We start from the raw sequence: 22233 nt of genomic DNA, 5'->3' as shown, positions 1-22233 counted from the left end.
CTTGGGCTCCCCGGACTGCCCCAGCCAAACTCTGCGTCGTTCTGCTTCTGCTGGTTGGTGGTCTGCTGGCGCCTGTCGGTAAGTTCCTCTAGATGTCCATCGCCTGTAATTTTCTCCGCTGATTTGCTCCTCTCAATATCCACCTGCCTCTGTCTCTGCCTTGCTAGGGTGTTGGGAGTTTTATAGGCACAGGATGGACTGTGGCAGGCCAGGGTGGTCTTGGGAAATGCAGCATTTGGGCAGGAAATGCCTGTCCTCACCGAGATCTATGGGGGTTGGAGCCCTAGCCAAGAACCACGCCTTCGCCTCTACCCGGCACTCCCCGTCCCCTCTTCCGTATCTTTTTTTTTTTTTTGAGACAGAGTCGTACTCTGTCACCCAGACTGGACTTCAGTGGCACAATTTTGGCTCACAGGAATCTCCGCCTCCCAGATTCAAGCAATTCTCCTGCCTCAGCCTCCTGAGTAGCTGGGGTTACAGGCATCTGCAACCACACCCAGCTAATTTTTATATTTTTAGTAGAGGCGGCGTTTTAACTAGGGTTACAGGCACCCGCAGCCATGCCTGGCTAACTTTTGTATTTTTAGTACAGAAGGGGTTTCACCATTTTAGCCAGATTGGTCTTGAACTCTTGACCTCGTGATCCACCCACCTCGGCCTCCCAAACTGTTGGGATTACAGGCGTGAGCCACTGAGCCTGGCCTCTTCCGAATCGTTTAAAAGGACCATGCTCTTCCCCTCCAGCATGTCTTTTCCATATCATTTAGATATTTTCTCCATTGTATAGCTTTATTAAGATATAATTGATACTCAATAAACTCACATATTTAAATCAGGCAATTTGATTTGTTTTGACATATGTTTACACATATGAAACTATTACCAAAATCGAAAATATATATATCCCCAGAAGAGGTTTCATGTACCTCTTGGTAATCTGACCCTCCTGCTTCTCTGGGTCTTTTCTTGCCCCTCTCATCCTCCAACCCCCATCCCCAGGTGAACACCGATCTGCTAGACTTGTATATAAATGGAATCATACAGTATGTATTCCATTTGTTGGGTGTCTTTCCCTTGGCATAATTACGATCCATGCTGATATGCATACCAATAGATCATTCCTTTATATTGCTGAGTATTCCAATGATGTTTTCTTTGTTAACTGTTGACCCCTGTCTTGCTTACCTGGCTGTGGTGTGGAATGAAAACACATTGAAATGATTTTAAAATATTTATTGAGGAAACATCTGTGTTTCCCATTTATATTTTTAAACTTCATTATCTAGTATGCATAGCAAATAATATACAGCAATTATAGGATCCTTGAGGGCAATATCCATTTACATTCTGTATGCATAAATCTTTTTAAATGACATCTACAAGCAATATTACTATTTATTTATTTGAATCTTGAGATTAGAATTGTTTTTGTGCCTCTGTCAATCTCAATATTAAAAAAAGTGTCGTTCAATCTCAATATTAAAAAAAGCATCCTTCCATTGGCCTAACCCAATGGATTGATTGAATAAATTTAATTATATAAATATTTACACAGAGTTTTCATTTTCAAGGCGAAAGATTTATTCTGTTAATGTTAGAGTCTTTTTTTGGAAAATGTGGACAGTATGTTCTCAATTCCCTTGCAGTTGGAGCGTAACACGAAATAAACTCAGAAATTGATACAGCAAAAGTAATACATTTGCAAGATAATGAGAGACCATTTGGGAGGCAAGTCCATTTTTGCAGTGACTTTCTACCTTCATCATAGCATCTCTCAACTGTTGACATTCCTGCATCTGGGAAGGAAGAAGATAAAAATTACCATTCGAAATGCTTGTTCAAGTTTGGCGAAAGATTTAATTTCTTCATCTATCACAGTGTCACCAGCCCTATGAATACTATAGATCAAGCCTCAGTGCCAGAAATATGGAGACTTGGCAGAGTACAGGGTAGAATTCATCCAGAGGGAGTTGTAAAGAAGCCAGAGAAAACAAACTTTACTCATTCTGCATCTCAAACTTGTGTTCTGGGCAGTTGTCCTAAGTGTTGTCTTTGCCCAAACAGGCTAGGAGTGTGGTCATTTAAAAATTGAACCAGTAATGGAGATACATGTTCCTTAAAGATGCTGTGGAGACTGTAGCAGTACATAGATGTTTGTTAGAATAATAAAAAGCAAGTGCAGTTTCTCTACTGGAAGGTAACGTTGGAGATCTGTTCCATACTTCGATTTTGCAGGTGACTTGCTCAAGGTCACACAATTATTTCATGGCAGAACGGGGACCGAACTTGGCATTTCTGAACCACACACCTCTGCCCTCCCCATACTACTACTTCCATTGTTGTGTTGGAGTAGGTGTGTTGGTGTATAAGGTGTGGGAATGTATAATTTTTTTTTATTTTTGGGCTGCCCCGTACAGGTGTCCCTGTTGCCTGGGACCATGCATCCTAGATGAGCTATTCTTGATCATCGTATCATCTTTGGGGGTGAGTTTACTTTTCTGAATGAAGGGTTGTGCCTGCCTAACTCAGCCAGCTATGTGACGGAAAGGCCACAATGAGAGGTGACATTTGGCTAATGAATTAACCATGGTTGTTCTATTTGATTGTCTAACTACTCTTTATCAGTTAGTCTGCTGAAGTCTTTATACTCTGGAAGTCTACAACTTGAAGCGTTATAACAGTTCCCTTTTTAAGCTTCTCTTCCCTAGTCTTAACATCTAAGTCTCACTGCTGTCTGCATTTTCATCATTTATCGGTGTAGCTTGTTACCATCTGTAACATCTCTTCTTACACACAGGGATTCTTGGCTAGGGGTGGGAAGACAACAGATAAAGATCATCCTCCCTCAGTGAGAATCACAGATTTAGTCCAACCTCTTCATTTTACAGATCAAGAAGTGGAGACGCATAGGAGTTAAGAACTTGCCTAAGATCTCACAGTAACTCATTTAGGATGAAAAGCCAAACTTTGTGTTCTGGACAGGATGCAGTGCAGCTGATCTCCCTGAAACACTGTTCAGGCCTCATTAGGCTCTGTGATGGCATCTAGCACCAGCTGAGCATCTGTAGTGTCTAATAAGGGCAGGGCCAGCCCAGAAGGATTTACTGGAAGAGGGTGTCTAATAAAATGAACAATTACATGTGGAGTGTAACTATGGCACCGCAGACTGTTTGCTGGGAAATAGCTCTTTTACGGAGGTCCATCAACCGTCTGTATCTTCACTGATTGAGGAGAAAGATTGTGTTATAGCCAATGATGAACAGAAGCAATTTACTTTCTTTTCAAGAGGCTAGTTACAATGCACATCCTCTCCAGCCTAAATTGGTCAGTGCTTTTTTATGCTATAATAGCTTATCACTTATATCTCCAGTTAGCCTCTGATGGGAGTCACTTCATTCTCCATTATGTGAGTGGTTCCCATGTTGACAATGTGAAAACAGTTCAACTCCAGAGCATGCAGGGTCCCCACTGTTGAGCTTTGGAGGTACTTGGTAAATCTTTAAAGTAGAAGGAAAATATTATTTGGTATCCTTTAAGGCAATAATGGACTCGTACCTTTTTAAAGAGACTTCAAGTAATTTAGTAGCATAAATTTGTTATCTGAGATTATCTCTATTTATGGAGGTAAGAAATTGAAGAAAATCAGGGTGACCCACTTGAGTGAAAGGATTAAAATGAAAAAGGAATTTAAAATAGATACCTTTCCGTTGAGTCTGCATCCTGTAGTCTTAAGACCAGGACACCAAGATCCTGTTTTTGATTTGACGAAATAACAGAAAAGTAATCTTTTAGGGGAAGAACTCACAACCTTTAAAACCAGTTGTATTCTCAAACATACTATTTGCAGTAAAATTACTTAATGTAGAAGGAATGTGGTTAAGGATATTGTATAGTAACACACAATTTATAATGTGTGACATCCAAGAGGCCTTTCTTTTCTGAGACATATTTTTGAGAAACATGATAATTTTAGAAGTTGACTGTACGGTTCCTGACCCTATCCCTGCTCTGTCCTCTAGTGCCATAACATAAGGGACTTCGTTGATTTAAAGAAATGAAAAAGTAACCATTAAGATTTAAATACATACAAATTTTGTGTATGTATAAAATTAGCCACATATGCACAAAGAAGATCTCACTGGGAACCTTTAGTTGGCAGACACATATCTCATCTCGTGGTGTTTTTCATTTGTTATTTTAGGCATGCTGATGGTGAAGAGGGTTTTTAGTCTTCCCTTTTTAATTTTTACATTTTGAGAATCAGTGTGTCTGACAACAGACATGGTTTAGATGGTCTAAAGATTTAAGGTTTTAAATAGTTGCAGGTGAGTAAGCCTTGGAACTTAAGGCAGCTGGATGGATATTTTCACACTGTTGGATCCATTGTGTTTTTGAAGCCCTTTGGACATTACAATGCTGAGAACTTTCACTTATTAGTTGTACATTAAATAGGATGAGTTCCTAGATGGTTAAAATATTATTGATCTCAATGTACTCATTTTCACCATTTTTAATTGCTCTTTTCAGTGGATGATTTTTGGTAGACTTCTTTTAATATGATTAAAAGCAGAGTTATTTATAGGGAACTGCTAATTAATGTCTGCCAAACTCCGTTCTTTGCGGGTAGGGCAGGGTGGACTTCCCGGTCTTTAGAATCTCAACGGAAAAACTTCCAGAACCAAGTCTAGAATTTTTCCATGGATGGTTTCTCAGCCACTCTCACACACATTGTGCCTCCTCTTACTCGCTTCTTACTGTAACTGACACTTGTGATGACACATGAGCTCTTCCATAATGCTCATCTGGAATCCTTACTCTCTGTGCCAAGCTATGGAGAACATACTGGGTATCGGAGGACAGGGGAAGGGACTGAGACCTGGACACAAGAATTTATTTATTTATTTATTGGAGACAGAGTCTCACTCTTTCCCCTAGGCTGGAGTGCAGTGGCACGATCTCAGCTCACTGCAGCCTCCACCTCATGGATTCCAGTCATTCTCACGCCTCAGCCTCCCAAGTAGCTGGGATTACAGGTGCCTGCCACCATGCCTGGCTAATTTTTACATTTTTACAAAATTACAAAATAGCAGAAAAGTAATCTTTTAGGGGAAGAACTCATGACAGGGGTTTCACCATGTTGGCCAGGCTGACACAATAATTTAGACAGAGGGGTGTCGTTGTCACTTTCTGAATTGGACAAAGCAAGGTTTTGTATCTACTCTAACTGCAGTTGCTTTGCTGGATTTAGTTTTTGCTTTTGCCACATTTACTCAGAAAGTGTGCGTTTTTGTCATTGTAGTTTCTTAATGAAGGAATGATAGGGGATCAGGGGTGGGTTGTGTTCCTGAGGCCAACATGGCAGCCTTAGGTTGCTGGCAGCGCACATAGCTAGCGACCACTTCCATGCAGCTGTGTTCTGTAAGCCCCATACTCACTTGCAAAGAATCATACATGAAGGCTAAGTCTTTCAGGTAAAGGAGTGTTGCAAAGTCAACAGAGTAAAGGCTTTTTAGAGTTTGGTTTTGAAAGTTAGAAAAATCCTGATTTCACCATGCACGAGCCCAGCAGGTTACTTCACACCTTTGAGCCTCATTTCTGCATTTGTAAAGTGGAAATATTAACGCACATATCCATAGCATTGTTGTGGTTGGATGAGCTCGTGTGTAATATAGCTTGCATGGTGTATGGACACATTATAGATGTACTGTTGATGTTCCTTCTCCTTTCTTCCCATAGAGCATCTGTCCGGTTGAACACACCCACTTCTCATGAGCTGTTAGTATACTTGCAGGCCACTTCCTGGAATTTTCCATGATGGTATTCCCTTTCCACCCTGATTACCAAGGGGGTCTTGGCAGTGGGTTTGTCTTTAGTCTCTGTATTTTTCAGTTACTAGCTTGAGATGACTCTCCTCTGGAGGAACATGATGCTTGGAACAGCTAAGGAGATGTGTTCTTTCCAGAGCTGAAGAGCAGACTTTTAATAAGCTCCTTCACTGAAAAAAGAGGGAGGAGCTGAGCCATGCCGTGGCTCTGAACCTGCAGTTTCTTATTGCTAGTACCGCACACTCCAGGGCTGGATGTATGTGGATTACTGTGTGTAGATGAGAAAACTGTGAACAGTTCTTCAAGTTGCTGGAGTAAGAAGGACAAATTAGATTATTAATGATTATGTGGAGGTACCAGCTGACAGTCTATTTGTTTTCATTATTAAAACAAGTGTGGTTTTGAATTATGTAGATCTCCCCGCTTTTTACTTAGACAGCCAAGGGTATTCATGAAGGATATCCATAAACACCATGCCAGTGATTGAGCCTCCAGAGCTGCCCCATGCAAGCTAAAATACAGAAAAGAAAATTTAAGTGGTTGAGAATCAGAATGTGAGATGGATTGGAAGCCAAATTATAAGCTCATTTCAACTCTTGGCCTGCAGGCGCTGAAGTAACATTATTTGTTGTCGGGGACGGAAAACAACTCAGATTCGGGTCCAAGTGATTATTCCACTTAGGCATCGCCGCCTTGCTGCCAACTGCAATTCGGTTTAGACACAGATTGATTGGCCAGGCAGAGGCGGAAGTGGGTGGTGAGAGCCACGCAGGCACCGCAGTAGAGGCACCGAGTTGGGGCCAAGAGCTGGCCCCAGGCAGTCGCGCAACCCTCTCCAACACTAAACCCGTGGTGAACTGGGGTGAGAGTGTGTGGGTACGAAATAGACTCTCAACCTCTATAGTGATACACTTCACACTTCCGCTGACTTTGTTCCTGTCAATGTGTCAGAGAAAACCTTCCGAGAAGCATTTGGAGGCCATCCCCATGGAGAAAGTGGGGACCAGCTGTCGGTAGACCTGAGACTTAGCAATTTTCCTTTGGAGATTTCTGGGCCTGTTTTTCTTTTCTTTTCTTTCTTTCTTTTTTTTTTTTTTAATTCCTACATGTGAAATGGGAGCAATTCTGTGTGTGTGTGTATACACACATTAATAGCAAATATATGTATATTTGTGTATATGAAGATATTTGTATATGTATGTGTATATATAATAGCAAATATATGTAGAGATATATTTTTGCTGTTACTTGAATTATAAAGACAGATGGGATAAAAATCCTGACAACTCAGGAAGGAGGACTGTGCCTTGGTTAACTGAAGAAAACGTTATTGACATGAATTTAACCGGAAGGGCTTCGTCCCTTTCCAGAGTATTTTCCCCTTGCCCTTCATTCCAGAGTATTTTGCTCGCACCTCGTTCCCATTCTGCTTTTATCTAGTTGACACCTCGATTTCCTCCAATAATATTCCTAAAAGGTAGGGACGGCTGGGGCCCGTTGTCACGCCCTGCAAGTTGCGATCTGCAGACAGAGGCAGGGCTGGTCCGGGGTTTCATGCCCCCCAGGGAGCAGGGGGTGCCTCGCGCCCACCCTCTCCTTGGGTGTCCTGCTCCCTGGGAAGCGCCTGCCTTTCTACCTGGGGAGCTGGAGGCTCCAGGCACGGCCGGGGAGCCGTGGACAGATGCGCTCGGTCCTCACCAGCGGCGCTGCGCAGCAGACCCTGCGGTGCCTCAGGAAGGCGGGCGTTCCTCCCTGCTCCCACCCTTTCCCAGCGTGTGCACTAGATTCTTCCCTGGGGAAAAGAGGAGGATTTTCTATTTTTTAACATTTCATTTCATGAAACCATTTTTTTTTTTTTTAAAGTAGTGGCGCTGAACACAGTCTTTGCAGACGGGGGCAGCACTTTCCCTCCTGACCTCAACCTGGAAACCCCAGCGTGACTTCAGCGCTGTCAGAGCATTGGAAGCAGAGCCGCAACTTAGGAAGCGGCTTGCTGGCAGCTGGGCACGTTTCTTTCTTGCGAGGTTGGCTTTGTAAATTTGCTCTTTTTCACGTGAAAATGTTCAGCTTCATTGTTAGACGCCTTTAGACATGGTTATCGCTGTTTAAAGCCTTGATTTTTTTTTTTTTTTTTTGACAAATAGTTTGCATTTTATTCACTGAAACAGAGAACAAATACCATCCTGCTTTTTGGGGTAATAGTTTCAGATGAATTGTATTTTATATACTAAGTGATTTAAAATTTTCCCATTTTGTAATATCATATACATTTAAGATATGGAAATTTACAAGGATTGCCTTCTGTTTTTATTTTATTTTAGGTGGCTTCCTATTTCAAGGAGACACGCCAAGGTAATTTGGACCCAGAGGAGGAATGATGTAGCTACCTCCTAACCTTCCCTTCTTAAACACCCAGGTAAGTGAATGTTTTTTCACTCAAGAAACAAACCTTTGCATGGTCTGCTTTGTGTTCAATATTCTGGATATGTTTGAAATGTATGAAATTTCGTTTTACTTTCAACAGTTTGTTTAGTAACAAGTTATTACTTCAAGATAATGATACTTCTTCCAAAATAATACAATTACTTGACTCCATTGAATCCTTTTCATTCCCTTTTTAAACGCTGTAACATCTACATCTACATCTAATTTTGCCAACTTTTTAAGGATTTATCTCTTCTCAGAGTGGCAAGTCACTTAAACCAATCATAGAGCTGGGAAGAGCTATATCTTTCTGGAAAAGTTCACTTACATAGGAATGTTTGTTCTCCCATTGGAAATTGGGACAGAATATTGAGCTTTTTAAAATAGTCACCCTATCATCAAACAGGTACTCTAATTTTGACTTTGCTGCAATATAATTATTTAAATACCATGGTTTTGGAAATTGAAGAATGAGTTTTCTTTCTGACGTATGATGTCTTAGAGGGACACTATCTAGAACTCTTTGAGAATAGTGCCCTTATGGATTGTCAGCTTGGTTTTAGTCTGGGGACAAATGAAAATCTCTGGAATGTTGTTTTGGTTCTGTTCTTGTAACCAGTAATTTTGAGTTTCTATGCAATAAGATATTTTATTACATCTGACAAGACTAAATTTAAAAAATACAAAATAAAACAAGTACTGCAAAATATCATTAATGTTGACATGCGATGGTATGAAACAGGAAGCTGTATATATGCTTCCTAGCTTCAGCAGAGGAGTCTTTTTTTTCCTAGAACTAATTCAATAGGCATAAAAATGAAAATAGGTAAGCTGCACTTAGCATATACGTATCTTCAGAAAGCCCCCTTCACCTTTCTTCTTCATTTAACAAATGTCTATAGAGGTTTGCTTGATGATTTTGTGTTTTTTTTTTTTTTTTAACTTTTATCACACTATTAAGACGAAATAATGGAAGTCAAAGTAGTTAATGATTTGGTTTTGCATTAGTGAACTGCCCTGTACTTAAATGAGGGTGTGTGTGGAGTTTTATAAAGGACTGTATTTCAGTTACTAACAATAGAAAAAATAAAACACAACCTTGGCTGAAAGTTAATAATACAAACAAAAATAACTGAAGGAGAAGTCCTCCCAAATCCTTTTCTAAGTAGAAAGTCAAGTGGTTAAGAGGCTTAAGTAATTAGGGGTCAACTTGAAGGGCATATGGAACTGTCCTAATCTTGGGCCTTGTGATGTTTAATGTTTTTGAGAATTACTTGGATGATGTAAAAGAGAACGATGTCATTGCAACACCATGTAGACCATAATTAGTAAGACTTGGAGATAATGGCAGAAAACAGTCAAAGTAAACTACAAAATAGAGAAGGAGGCCGGGTGCGGTGGCTCACTCCTATAATCCCAGCACTTTGAGAGAACAAAACGGGCAGATCACGAGGTCAGGAGATCGAGACCAGCCTGCAGTATGGTGAAACCCCATCTCTAGTATAAATACAAAAATTAGCCAGGCATGGTGGTGCATACCTGTAATTCCAGCTACTAGGGAGGCTGAGGCAGAAAAATTGCTTGAACCGGGGAGGTGGAGGTTGCAGTGAGCCAAGATCACACCAGTGCATTCCAGCCTAGGCAACAGCAAACTCTGTCTCAAAAATAAATAAATAAATAAATAAATAAATAAATAAATAAACAAACAAACAAATGGTAAGCAGCAGTTGACCAAGAAGCAATCATGGTGGAACAAGCTCTATGAAGGACATGTTTAACATACAAGGCTATCCCTATTGCAAAACTTATGGCCTAGTGCTACTAAATGTTTGAATGGAATAATTAACTCCCCTTGCTGGGATCCTGTGATTGCCAAGCATGCCCTGGTGTGGGGTAGGTCTCTCTGCCCAAAGAGAAAGGAAACAACACATTTGCTGTCTTCTCAATGTGCACATTGGTTTCTTTCAAGTCTGGTGAAGTTCTGCTGCGGAAGGATGTTCAAGCCCTGAGTCTATAAAAGTCAGGAGCAGCTCCAGGAAAACAAGGGCTGCCCAGGCCAGGGCATCTCAGCTCCCTGGCAACACCCCTGGTCTCTGTACTGGAATTGAACAGCATTGTGACTACCACACAATCCAGCCTATGCTGGACAGCCCTGCCCATCTGCTCCCCAAGTGTTCCCTGTCCTGCTACTCAGGTAGCTTTAACTTTAGTGCAGAAACATCCTATAACTTAGCGTTTGCCCAAGTAGACCTTAATCAGCTTTGGACTACTCTTTCTCTCTTTATTTTTTTTCTTTTCTCTTTTCTCTCTTTCTCTCTTTCTTCCTTCCCTCCTCCCCTCCTTCCTTCCTTGCTTCTCTTTCTTTCTTTCTTTCTTTCCTTCCTCTCCTCAGCCTCCCAAAGTGCTAGGATTACAGGTGTGAGCCACCACACCTGGCCTCTGCTCACCATTTTTACGGCTACCTCGTATTTTGTCACTGCTCACTGATATATTTCCTGCCTCTCCCTACCATGAAATGCAACTTCATTTCCACATCCTTAATTCCTTTCCTCCTATCAAGGAAAAGATGTGCTGCTGGCTCTCTGTGCTCCCCCTCCCTTGACGCTAGCTCTCCTTGCTCCGCCTCCCCGACCTGTGCTCTTGGCTCCACCTGTTCCTGTCTCCCACCTCTGGCCCTTCTCCTGCCCACTCCTCCCCAGTTGTCACTCCTTGAACCTGTGTTGGTCTCCACAGTCTTTCTACCTAGCATACTTTCTTCTCATCGCTGACCAGGGAGCTTCAAACCTCACCTCAATGGTAATTCCTATGGTGAAATGTTCCTGTATAGACAACTCTTAGCCTGAGGAACAGTGCCTGGCTCTTATGAGGCACTAAACAAAAGAATGAATGAGCGAGTGAATGAAGGGGAAAGTGAATAAAGGGATGTCTCCTATCTGAAGATGCCTCCACTTAGTCCTCTAGCATGACCCACATTCTACTTGTGAGCACGTGTCATTGCATTGTCATTATTGTTTGCACAGTGGTCTCCTGAACTCACCCCTGAGCAGGGCGCAGAACTTTCCTTTCCCATGTTGGTGATCCAGCTCCTCCTGGATAATGTGGCGGCTAAAAACTGTTTGTAGACACATAACCTTATAGGCCCTTTGCAGTTCCGCTAGTCTGTGAAGCATGACTGGCAAATAACGTAAAACAGTAGCTGATGCAATCGTTTTTTGGAAGGAAGCAGATGTTATAAGTAAATAATAATATGAAACTATAATGTAGTAAGTGGGCAAGTTGCTCCTATTTGAAAAGCCAGAGAAAAGTAACAGTTTGGATTTTATAACGTGGCCTTCTTTTGGATGTGTTTTAGACTTTTAAAATATTTTCACTCAATGGAATGAGGAGTGCCATAAAGTCTGTGAGCTTTTAATCACTGTCCTCTTTCACTGCTTCGGTTTTAATTTATATGCCTAGGCCACCATTGGTTTTCTGCAGACGAGGCTACTCCAGGAGGTTCATACTGGCACAGGAGTAGGTATCTGGTGATGCATGCCTTCCAGCAGGTTTTCGTTTCTTCTTGTTGATTGATCCTTAATCAGGTCTTGTTGCTTGTCTTTCCCATTCTGTTTTGAGCTCTGCTATTGGGATTCTTTTTTCATTGAGTTGGGTTCTACCTCCAAGCCTGAGCTTCACCTTCTCTCCTCCATGCCTTATTCTGCTGTCCCATATCTGCAGTGCCTTCCCCTTCCTCTTGACCCTCCAGACTCTTGCTCCTTGCCCAAGGCTCAGCTTGGGAGGCAGGCAAGGGGGGAACCTTTGCTGAGCCTCAGCCTGGGATGGGGCTGGGCCATTGAGCGTCTCTCTTTATTGCCTTATTTTCCCTATTGTTTATAATTATTTACTGGTTAGATGTTTGTCCTTCAGCCATCTGGCCCTCAGAGTAGGCCTGGTCTCTGCATTTTTAGCATCTAGCATATGTATATACCTACTCATATTCACAAACAAAGGTTTGAAGGAGTTGCTGGTGTCTGAAAACCCTCCTTAGAAGCTAGCAATGTTATTATCATTGTTTGCTGCACGCTTGATGGTGTACCAAACTTTCCCTTACTTCCTTTTAACATTTGTATTTTCTCTGCTGCCTTGGAGGCAAGGGATCAGACTCCAGCACTTTGCCTGCTTAGTTAAATTAATTGTTTAAAAATAAGTGAAGGCTGAGTGCTGTGGCTCACACCTGTAATCCAAACACTTTGGGAGACGAGGTGGAAGGATCACTTGAGCTCAGGAGTTCAAGGCCAGCCTGGGGAACATAGTGAGAAGACCCCATCTCTACAAAAATAAATAAATAAATAAATAAAATGAGCCAGGCATGGTGGCTCATGTCTGTAGTCCCAGCTACTTGGAGAGTGAAGGCAGGAGGACTGCTTGAGCCCCGGAGGCTGAGTCTGCAGTGAGTTATGATCACATCACTGCACTCTAGCTTGGGGGACACAGCGAGACCTCCTCCCCCCAAAAAAGTGAAAGAAGGTAGATAGAGGCAGCCCCAACCTAATATCCATTAACAGATGAATGGATATACGAAATGCAGTATATATACATCCATACAATGGAATGTTTTTCAGCCTTAAAAAGGAGAGAAATTCTGACACATACTAAAATATGGATGCAGTTTGAGACATGATGCTTTATGAAATTAGCCAGTCACGAATATGACAAATACTGTGTGATTCCACTAATATGCAGTCCTTAGAGTGGTCACATTCATAAAGACAGAAAATAGAATGAGAGCTGTCAGGGGCTGTGGGAGGCAAGAATGGGCACTTGTTTAATGGGTACAGAGTTACAGTTACGCAAGATGAAAAAGATTTGAAGTTTGGTTGCATAACAGTGAATGAATTCAGCAGTAGAAAACTGTGACTGTATTTAATGCTACTGGACTGTATACTTAAAAATGGTTAAGATGGTAAATTTGGTTACATGAATTTTACAATTAAAAAGTTAAAGTACCTATTTTTATGATTATCCTTTAAAAGTAAAAATAATTGAAAGGAATTTGATTTTTTAGACTTCATGGTTTGAGCTTTATTTTTCCTTTGCTTAGATTTTTAAATCACTTTTAATTCCAAAATGTGGTATGTATGAAAAAATGTATTTACAGTAGTAAGATCTTTGGAACTTAATTTTAGACCTTGTTATCTTTTTTTTTTTTTTTTTTTTGCAAGTTGTTGCCTATATTTGCAGTTAAAATATGATTCAGAATTACTCACTGTCTCACTTGTTTTTCTTCAGCAAAGATAAAAGGATCTTTTTGCTCCTCAGAAATACTTGTATGATACTTAAAAATTACTTTTATGATTAAGGTCAGAAATGTTTGTTCTGTCACAAGCAGAGGGCGTGACACACTCCAGGGTTTGCTTTGATTGTTCATAAGAAGCCAACTGCTTTAGGCTTTTTCGTTTTCCCCCTCATCACATTAACTCTTGTGGAAACTCATGACTCTGAAACTGTGACTATCACACTGGTGTTTGAAAGAACGTAATTTCAGACTGTTCAGCTGATGCTTAGGAAGTATCTCTCTTTTTACTCAGTTTCTGACCCACAATGTGATATCTCTCCTGAAGAACTGAAAACGGGGCTGGACGTGGTGGCTCACACCTATAATCTCAACACTCTGGGAGGCCAAGGCAGGCAAAGTGTTTGAGCCCAGGAGTCCAAGACCAACCGAGGCAACATGACGAGATCCGTGTCTCTATGAAAGTATTTTAAAAAATTAGCTGGGTGCGGTGGCACGTGCCTGTAGTCACAGCTACCTGGGAGGCTAGAGTGGGGGGATCCCTTGAGCCAGAAAGGTTGAGACTGTAGTGAGCTGAGATCGTACCACTGCACTATAGCCTGGGTGACAGAGTGAGACCCTGTCTCAAAAAAAAAAAAAAAAAAAAAAAAAAAAAGGAAGTTGAATCACATCAGCCCAGGAATGTATTAACTGAAAATGAGAAAGGGAGGTAAGAATCTGATGGAGTTGTGTAGAGAAGTCTGGAATAAGAGAGGGAGTGAAAATTAGAATGGAGCATACACAAAGGAAAGAATTATAACCTCTGGAAATAGTTCAATTGTTACTTAAATTTTTGTTGAAAACAGGGTCCTGCCTTGGACTCCCAAAGTGCTAGGATTACAGGTGTGAGCCACCATGCCTGGTCAGATTTTTTTTTTTTTTAACATTACGAATATGATCATATAGTCAAGTCCCCCAGAGAAAACAAAATTCATTTCTTCCACTGGGCAAATATCTGATCCAAGCTGATACTTTATTTTTTAATCAAAATAATATTTAAGTTCTTAAAATAAATGGTAATTAAAAATATTTATGTTTACCCTTAAATGTTTTAATAAAGAGTTGTGTGTTTTGAACTCACAAACATATATTGAGACTTGTTACTACGTGTTGGACTTTAAATGTGCTTTGTGGTTACCAGGTACTAATTCTTGGATTGGAATCCAGTCTCTGCTGAAAGTCTGTCATCCACAGAGAGATGAGAAAAATAGCATGTTGTTTTCAAAGAGCTAATATTCACTCTAAAGGGATAACCTTTACTTTTGAGGGTCTAGCCTTTTTTTCTTAATAAAATTTAAAACGGGATGGTTAATACAATTAATGATAGTTAATTTTTAAAATTTTATTAGTAAAATAAAATGTTGGTTTCTATTTAGGATTCTTAGGTGCAAGAAACAGAAATCAATGAGGCTCACTTAAGCAGGAAGGGAATCTATTGGAAGAATGTCCCACAGAATTGATGGGGAGCCTGCAGAACCAAAATCTCATATATGATAAAAACTTGCAGACGGGGCTACTTGTATCATCAAATGTGTTTTCTAACTTTATAACACATGTGACTAGCCAACCTTATGCCAAGCCTGGAGGGTAGGTATATAAAAGTAGTAAAGGTCCTGACAGTAGGAAAAGAGATTAAATTAAAATTAAAGTCTGGGTGTGGTGGCTCACACCTATAATCCCTGCACTTTGGGAGGCTGAGGTGGGTGGATCACCTGAGGTCAGGAGTTCGAGACCAGCCTGACCGACATGGTGAAACCCCGTCTCTACTAAAAATAAAAAAAATTAGCCAGGTCTGATGGCAGGTGCCTGTAATCCCAACTACTTGGGAGGCTGAGGCAGGAGAATCGCTTTAACCTGGGAGGTGGAGATTGCAGTGAGCGGAGAGCACGCCATTGCACTCCAGCCTGGGAGACAGGAGCAAAACTCTGTCTTAAAAAAAAAGAAAGAAAATACCGTCACATAATTTATAAAATTTGACTTTTATATATGTATATATAATATATAATATATATATGAACATATACATTACATAATATGTTTTATATGTATATATACATTCTATAATATATGTAACAAAATATATGTATATATTAGATACACATTGTATATATGATGTGTATATATACATTATATGTGTATATTTTGCATATATACATTATATAATATGCATATATACATTATATACATTATATAATATGCGTATCTATCATATATACATTATATATAATATGCATATATATTTTGCAGCAAAGCGAAATAAAACTCTTACCTATAGTCTTGGAAAAATTCATGTCTGTCCTAACTTGAGTCAGGACCTAAAGTTGGAATGAAGACGTTACCCGGGTGTGGAGTAGCTAATTGCGTGTGGGCAGATTGAGTTCTTTCTTTGGTAAATGGTCACCTAACTTTTCTTCCTTTGAGGTCCTTGTTGTGTGTTTGAGTCTCAGTGCTATTGTTCATCTAACTGTAATTTGATACTACGTATTTTAAGTTTTATTTTTAGTGTTTAGTGCCAGATTATACATATTATGTGTTCCTTGATTTCTCTCCAACATTTGACACTTTGACCACTGTCCTTACGGCTCTCACTTCCCTTGCCTTATTTTTATATTGTGACAATAAGCTCTGGTAGAAAACACCGCTGGCTGTTTCTTCATAATCTCCTTTTCCATGCCTTAAGTATTGATGTTCTCTAGCAGTCCATGTTTTTCTGTTCTTTTCATTCTCTTTCACCTGTGCAGTTGCTTCTGGTCTAAGTGGTGAACTTTTATCCAAACTGCGAATTTCAAATTTGTACCCTCAGCTCAAACCACTCCTCTGAGATGCACACTCCTAACCATCTTCACGGCATATTCCACAAGCACCTTTAATTCATGATGTCCCCAGCTGAGTTCTGATATTCTGTCTCCAAGTCACCATTCCAGTCCTTCTCCTTCCTTCATGAAGCAGCCTAGAGGGAGAGACAGGGAAGGAAATTAACAGTTTCAGCGCAAGGTTGAGAAGGGTCTTGAGACAGATGGGCTCGTGGAGCAGTAAGTGGGCTGTCATCCAGCCTGGAGGGAAGGAATGTAGGAATCAGTCCCAAAAAGTGATGCTTGAGCAGAATTCTTGGAGCATGTGTAGGAATTTTCTGGGCAGACTGAGAGGAGCTGCACAGTGTCCTTTAACCTCAAGGATCTTTTTCTCTGTACTGAGTCTTCCGCTCATTTAATTTAAGATGAAAACCACCCTTCCTGATGTTATTCATACCCTGCAAAGAAATCCACAGACTTCCTCAAAATAACAAATCATTGGGCCGGGTGCGGTGGCTCCGGTAATCCCAGCACTTTGGGAGGCCGAGGCGGGCAGATCACGAGGTCAGGAGATCGAGACCATCCTGGCTCACACGGTGAAACCCCGTCTCTACTGAAAATACAAAAAAAATTAGCCGGGCGCGGTGGCGGGCGCCTGTAGTCCCAGCTACTCGGGAGGCCGAGGCAGGAGAATGGCGTGAACCCGGGAGGCGGAGCTTGCAGTGAGCCGAGATCGCACCACTGCACTCCAGCCTGGGCGACAGAGCGAGACTCCGTCTCAAAAAAAAAAAAACAAAAAAAAACCAAAACCCAAAAAAAACCCCACAAAGAAACAAATCATTGTAGATTAATGGGAGCTGGGGCTTCCCAGCATGCAAAGGGTCAGCTAGAACCTGTGGCCCTAGTGTAGTCCGTGCGCCATCTGCAGCTATCTTCTGGGGGCACTTGAGAGCAATTGGGCCCCAGGCTCCACTCCAGCTACAGAACAGAGTCATTTGAGGAGCCTAGTTGTTGTGATGACCCAGGAGGACCACACAATGATGCAGACTTCACTTCCATATGGTGAACCTTAGCAGTAAGGTCCTTATATATCTTCATTTGAGTTTGGTATCCAGTTCTTTTCACTGTTCCTGCGTATCACTTACTGCAGAGTCTCCAGCAGGCTGATGACTGAGAACTTAGATTTATGTGCTTTGGTACCGTCGCACTATTGATTGACAGTGAACTTCCTGTCATTAAGTCCATGTATTTCTGATACATATCATACATTCTTTAGCTGTGGTGCAGGCATCCTGTTTAGTTACTGAAGCAGTTAGCTTCTTGTACCCCAAAGTGCTACATACACATTTTACTTACTTAAAATATTTGGAAATAATTTCAGATTACAGATGCTCTTTGACTTAATGATGCTGTTATATGTGGATAAGCTTATTGTAAGTCAAAAATATTGTTAGTCAAAAAGCATTTAATACCCTGATAAACCCAATGTAAAGTAGAAAAGTTGTAAGTTGAACCATTGTAATTGGGGCACGCTCTGTGTAGGAAAGTTGCAAAAATAAGAATAGTACAAAGAGCTTATGTGTTCTTAGATTGACCTGTTGTTAACATTTTACATCATTTCCTTTTTTTTTTTTTTTTTTTCCTTTGAGACAGGGTCTGTCTTTGGCCCCCAGGCTGAAGTGCAGTGGTGCAGTGGCACGATCTTGACTCACTGCAGCCTCTGCCTCCCAGGCTCATGAGATCCTCCCACCCTAGCCTCCTAAGTAGCTGGGACTGCAGGTGTGTACCACTACATCTGCCTAAGTTTTTTGTATCTTTTGTAGAGACTGGGTTTTGCCATGGTGCCCAGGCTTGTCTCAAACTCCCGGGCTCAAGTGATCCACTTGCCTCGGAGTCCTGGAATGCCGGGATTATAGGCATGGGCCACTATACCCTGCCCATTTGCTTTTTATCCATGCTATTTGTATCTTTCTTCCCCCTCATATATATACATACATAAATACATATACTATTTTATCTGAACCATTTTAGAATAAGTGTATGCATCACAGCCCTTTCCTGCTAAGTAGTATATTTCCTAAGAATAAGGATATTTTCTTATATAACAAAAGTGCAAGTATCAACATCAGTAAACTTAACATTTATTTGAATTTGCCTAATGTACTGGGTTCTGGTTTTGTAAATTGACTTAATGTCCTTTAAAGTATTTTCCCCTCTAGTACTAACATCAAGGATTGTGTTTAGTTACGATGTCTCTATGTTCCTTGAACCTGAAGCATTTTCATAGCCTTTCTTTGTCTTTTGTGAGAATGCTTTTGAAGTACACAATCTTTTTTTTTTTTTTTTTTTTTTTTAAAGGCAATTTCTGATTTTGGGTTAGATGAGTGATTCTTGTAATTGGATTCAGGTTCTATATTCTGAACAGGAATTCTACCTAAATGATGTGTTCTTATCAAGGTATTACATCTGTTCCTTATTAACAATGTTAATTTTGATGATGCAGTTAAGGTGATGGCAGGTTTTTAAAAATACTATATAGCTACTATTTTCTCCCTAAAACTAATAAGAGTTGCTTTTATCCCTTTATATTATTTTATTTTTATATTTAATTTTTTGTGTGTGAAGAGGGATCTCACTATGTTGCCCAAGCTTGTCTGAAACTCCTGGGCTCAAGCAATCCTCCTGCCTCAGCCTCCCAGAGTGCTGGATTACAGGTATGAGCCACTCCACCCAGCCTAGACACTTATTTTTGATCCCTATCAGTCAAGTAGACCAATCCAGCTCTTGCTGCTGCTGTGGCTTCATAAGGAGGTGGGTCCAGGTCCTGATCTCTTCTTCTAAATATCACCTCTGTGAAAAAGAACCCTTCCTATTCTCTGCCCTATTTTGGAGATTGACCAAGAGGTATAGTTGAGAGATTCTTCAACGTTCTTAGTTCATGGTGCCATTAACATCTCATTAATTTTTCCAATATCCCTTGTACAAAGGAAATACCTTATGGCTGAAAATTAAAAATTAAGTAGTTAGGGCTAGGCATAGTGGCTCACACCTGTAATCCTATCGCTCTGGGAGACCGAGGTGGGCAGATCACTTGAGGTGATGAGTTCAAAACCAGACTGGCCAATGTAGTAAAACCTCATCTCTACTAAAAATACAAAACATTAGCCTGGTGTGGTGGCAGGCACCTGTAATCCCAGCTACATGAGAGGCTGAAGCAGCAGAATCACTTGAACCCAGGAGGTGGAAGTTGCAGTTAGCCGAGATCGCACCACTGCACTCCAACCTGGGCAATAGAGCGAGACTCCATCTCCAAAAAAGAAAAAAAAAAGTAGTTAGGTCCATCGGCTATGAGTATTTATGTCCCAATGACTTAGAAGCTGTTTGAGAAAATAATATAATAAATTGGAAAAAATAATAGTTTGATCTCACTCTCGACCACAATTAACAGTGGAATGTGTGCATTTCTTGAGCACTGTGCGATGTCTCAATCTTGGAATCAGATTAGACACCACCTCATTTTGTGCAGCAGTTGCATTCATTACAGAAACCACTAAAAGGGAGGCTGTGCAAAGATATGATGTCGCCAAAAGGAATGTTGCTCAATCTAATGTTGATTGTATCATGTCTAATAGATGTGTACTATTACTACATTATGCTACAAAATTAAAATATCCCAAGGTGCCTCTGTGAATTCCCTTTGATGCCTCGGGGTACCTCAGTGCACAGTTTACTAATCATCAATTTAGGTAAAAGAATCTTTCTGGGGATGTTTTGCAGTCCTTTCGCCCACAGCCACCCAAATATGTGTCTTAATGGCAGATTATGGGTTGAATAACTCTAAAGAGAAAAATGACAGTGTTGAGAGAGACAAAGAGAGAGATCAATACATTCTTGGCCAACATGATTAAACTCTGTCTTTACTGAAAATACAAAAATTAGCCAGGTGTGGTGGTGCATGCCTGTAGTACCAGCTACTCAGGAAGCTGAGGCAGGATAATTGCTTGAACCTGAGAGACAGAGGTTGCCGTGAGCTAAGATCATGCCAGTGCACCCCAACCTGGGTGACAGAGCAAGTCTCCATCTCAAAAACAAAAACTTTCCTAAAAGGAATTGGGGGACATTTGGAAAATTTAGGTAGCTTTAGAATGATAACTAGAAACTGCCTGCTTTACCTAGTCTGAGGTTTTCAGAGGAGAGGATGTTGGCAGATGGTTTTCCCCTCAAAGAAACCTCCGCTGCTTTACCCAACCTATTGCAAATGAACGGAAATCAGGGATCATAACACCCTAGACAATCCTAGAAAGAATGGAATAGCATGGCATCTGGGAAAGGACTGTGAACCGAGTCAGCTGATCTTGGCTCTCAAGACCTCCGTGACCCCACTATAGGCTTGTCCTGTGACATAAAGGACCGTCATAATTCCTGGGCCCACTCAGTGATTGTGTCAACCAGAAGGCTTCTCCACCCCCACACATTTTCAAACACCCCTCAACTACTATACATTGAGTAATGCATCAGGCTCCAATCCAGCACTTATTGAACAAATGAGGAAACGGAGACTCAGAGACATAAAAAGATGAGCTAAGGTAGTATATAGAAGTACAGCTAGGATCTGGTTCCTCTGCCTCCTGGCACCCCTGTCTTCTGTCTTGAACTCATGTCATGCACAGAGCAGCTGAAATAATTTCTTTCAGTACCAACCTTGCAAGAAAATTGAAATGACAAACATCCAATTAATTTGACATTTATTTGGATTCCTAGATCTAGAATGAAAGCTTCATGAAGGCAAGGGTTCTTATCTCTTGTTCACTGCTGTATTTCCAACTCCTGAAATACTACTGCCTGGTGCATAAGAGGACCTCAGTAAATGTGTCCCCTGAGTGCATGGGCACACTGTAATTTATGGGCAATGCTCATGAGCGATGTTTACATTTAGGAAATCAGTATTTGTGTAGGATATACATCACTGAATTCTTTCTGAGTTTGCTTAGATGAACTTATTTCATAAGTTAGTTGGAATCAAATAACACTCTACAGAAAAAAATCATATTTGTAATGAGTTCTTCTCACTGGCTAGAATATGAAATTAGGAGTATTAATAGGATACTAATAACTTTGTCAATTGAATACCTTGCCTATGGCATTTTTCATTGGTGTGTATATATGCATATATATGTGTATGTGTGTGTGTATGTGTGTGTGTGTGTATGTGTGTGTGTGTGTGTATATATGTGTGTGTGTGTGTGTGTGTGTGTGTGTGTGTATATATGTATCTTTTTTTGGGGGGGTTGGGGGGACAGGGTTTCACTCTTGTCACCCAGGCTGGAGTGTAATGGTGTGATTTCTGCTTACTGAAAACTACCTGCCCACCCCAGACTGAAGCGATTCTCCTGCCTCAACCTCCCAAGTAGCTGGGACTATAGGCATGAGTCACCGCCCCCAACTAACTTACGTATTTTTTGTTGAGACGGGATTTCGCCATGTTGCCCAGACAGGTCTCCAACTCCTGAGCTCAAGTGATCCGCCCGCCTCGGCTTCCCAAAGCACTGGGATTACAGGCATGAGCCACCATGCCTGGCCTGTTGTTGTATATTTATAATGCTGATCACAAAGGTATCACAAATATGAAACCCATCATAGCTGGAAGTTTATTACTTCTGTTGAGAGTTTAAAATTCTGACTCCCCAAAGGAGAAACAACGAGAAGAAAGCCTTCCCCTTTGATAACTGTGGCATTCCAGGCCCCCTAGGTTGGAGAGTACTGGTTTCTCTTGTAATGCAGGGGTATTTATGCCCTTGCCACTAGCTGTTAATAGTAGAATAATATCATAAAGGGCATCTGTATGTAATAAGGTTTGTGGTATTGCTAAGAACATGAAAAG

The 22233-nt window shown here is 40.9% G+C and overlaps 1 protein-coding gene across 9 annotated transcripts in view; it reads left to right on the top strand.

Moving 5' to 3' along the window:
- CSGALNACT1 (chondroitin sulfate N-acetylgalactosaminyltransferase 1) overlaps nucleotides 1-22233 on the top strand; it is a 359890-nt gene that overhangs the window by 152090 nt on the left and 185567 nt on the right. For 7 of the 9 annotated variants that reach the window (XM_073017977.1, XM_073017975.1, XM_073017973.1 and 4 more), the window contains exon 2: nucleotides 8147-8241. The gene's annotated coding sequence lies outside the window, so the exon portion shown is untranslated. Of the gene's footprint in view, nucleotides 1-7728; nucleotides 8021-8146; nucleotides 8242-22233 lie in introns of those variants that run through there. The other 2 variants (XM_073017971.1, XM_073017972.1) reach the window with 2 other exon arrangements.

The sequence above is a fragment of the Chlorocebus sabaeus genome, chromosome 8 (assembly GCF_047675955.1).
Source record: "Chlorocebus sabaeus isolate Y175 chromosome 8, mChlSab1.0.hap1, whole genome shotgun sequence".
NCBI classification, from domain to species: domain Eukaryota; kingdom Metazoa; phylum Chordata; class Mammalia; order Primates; family Cercopithecidae; genus Chlorocebus; species Chlorocebus sabaeus.
Note: the sequence above shows the minus strand (reverse complement) of the source record. Positions and strands in the feature narration are given on the sequence as shown.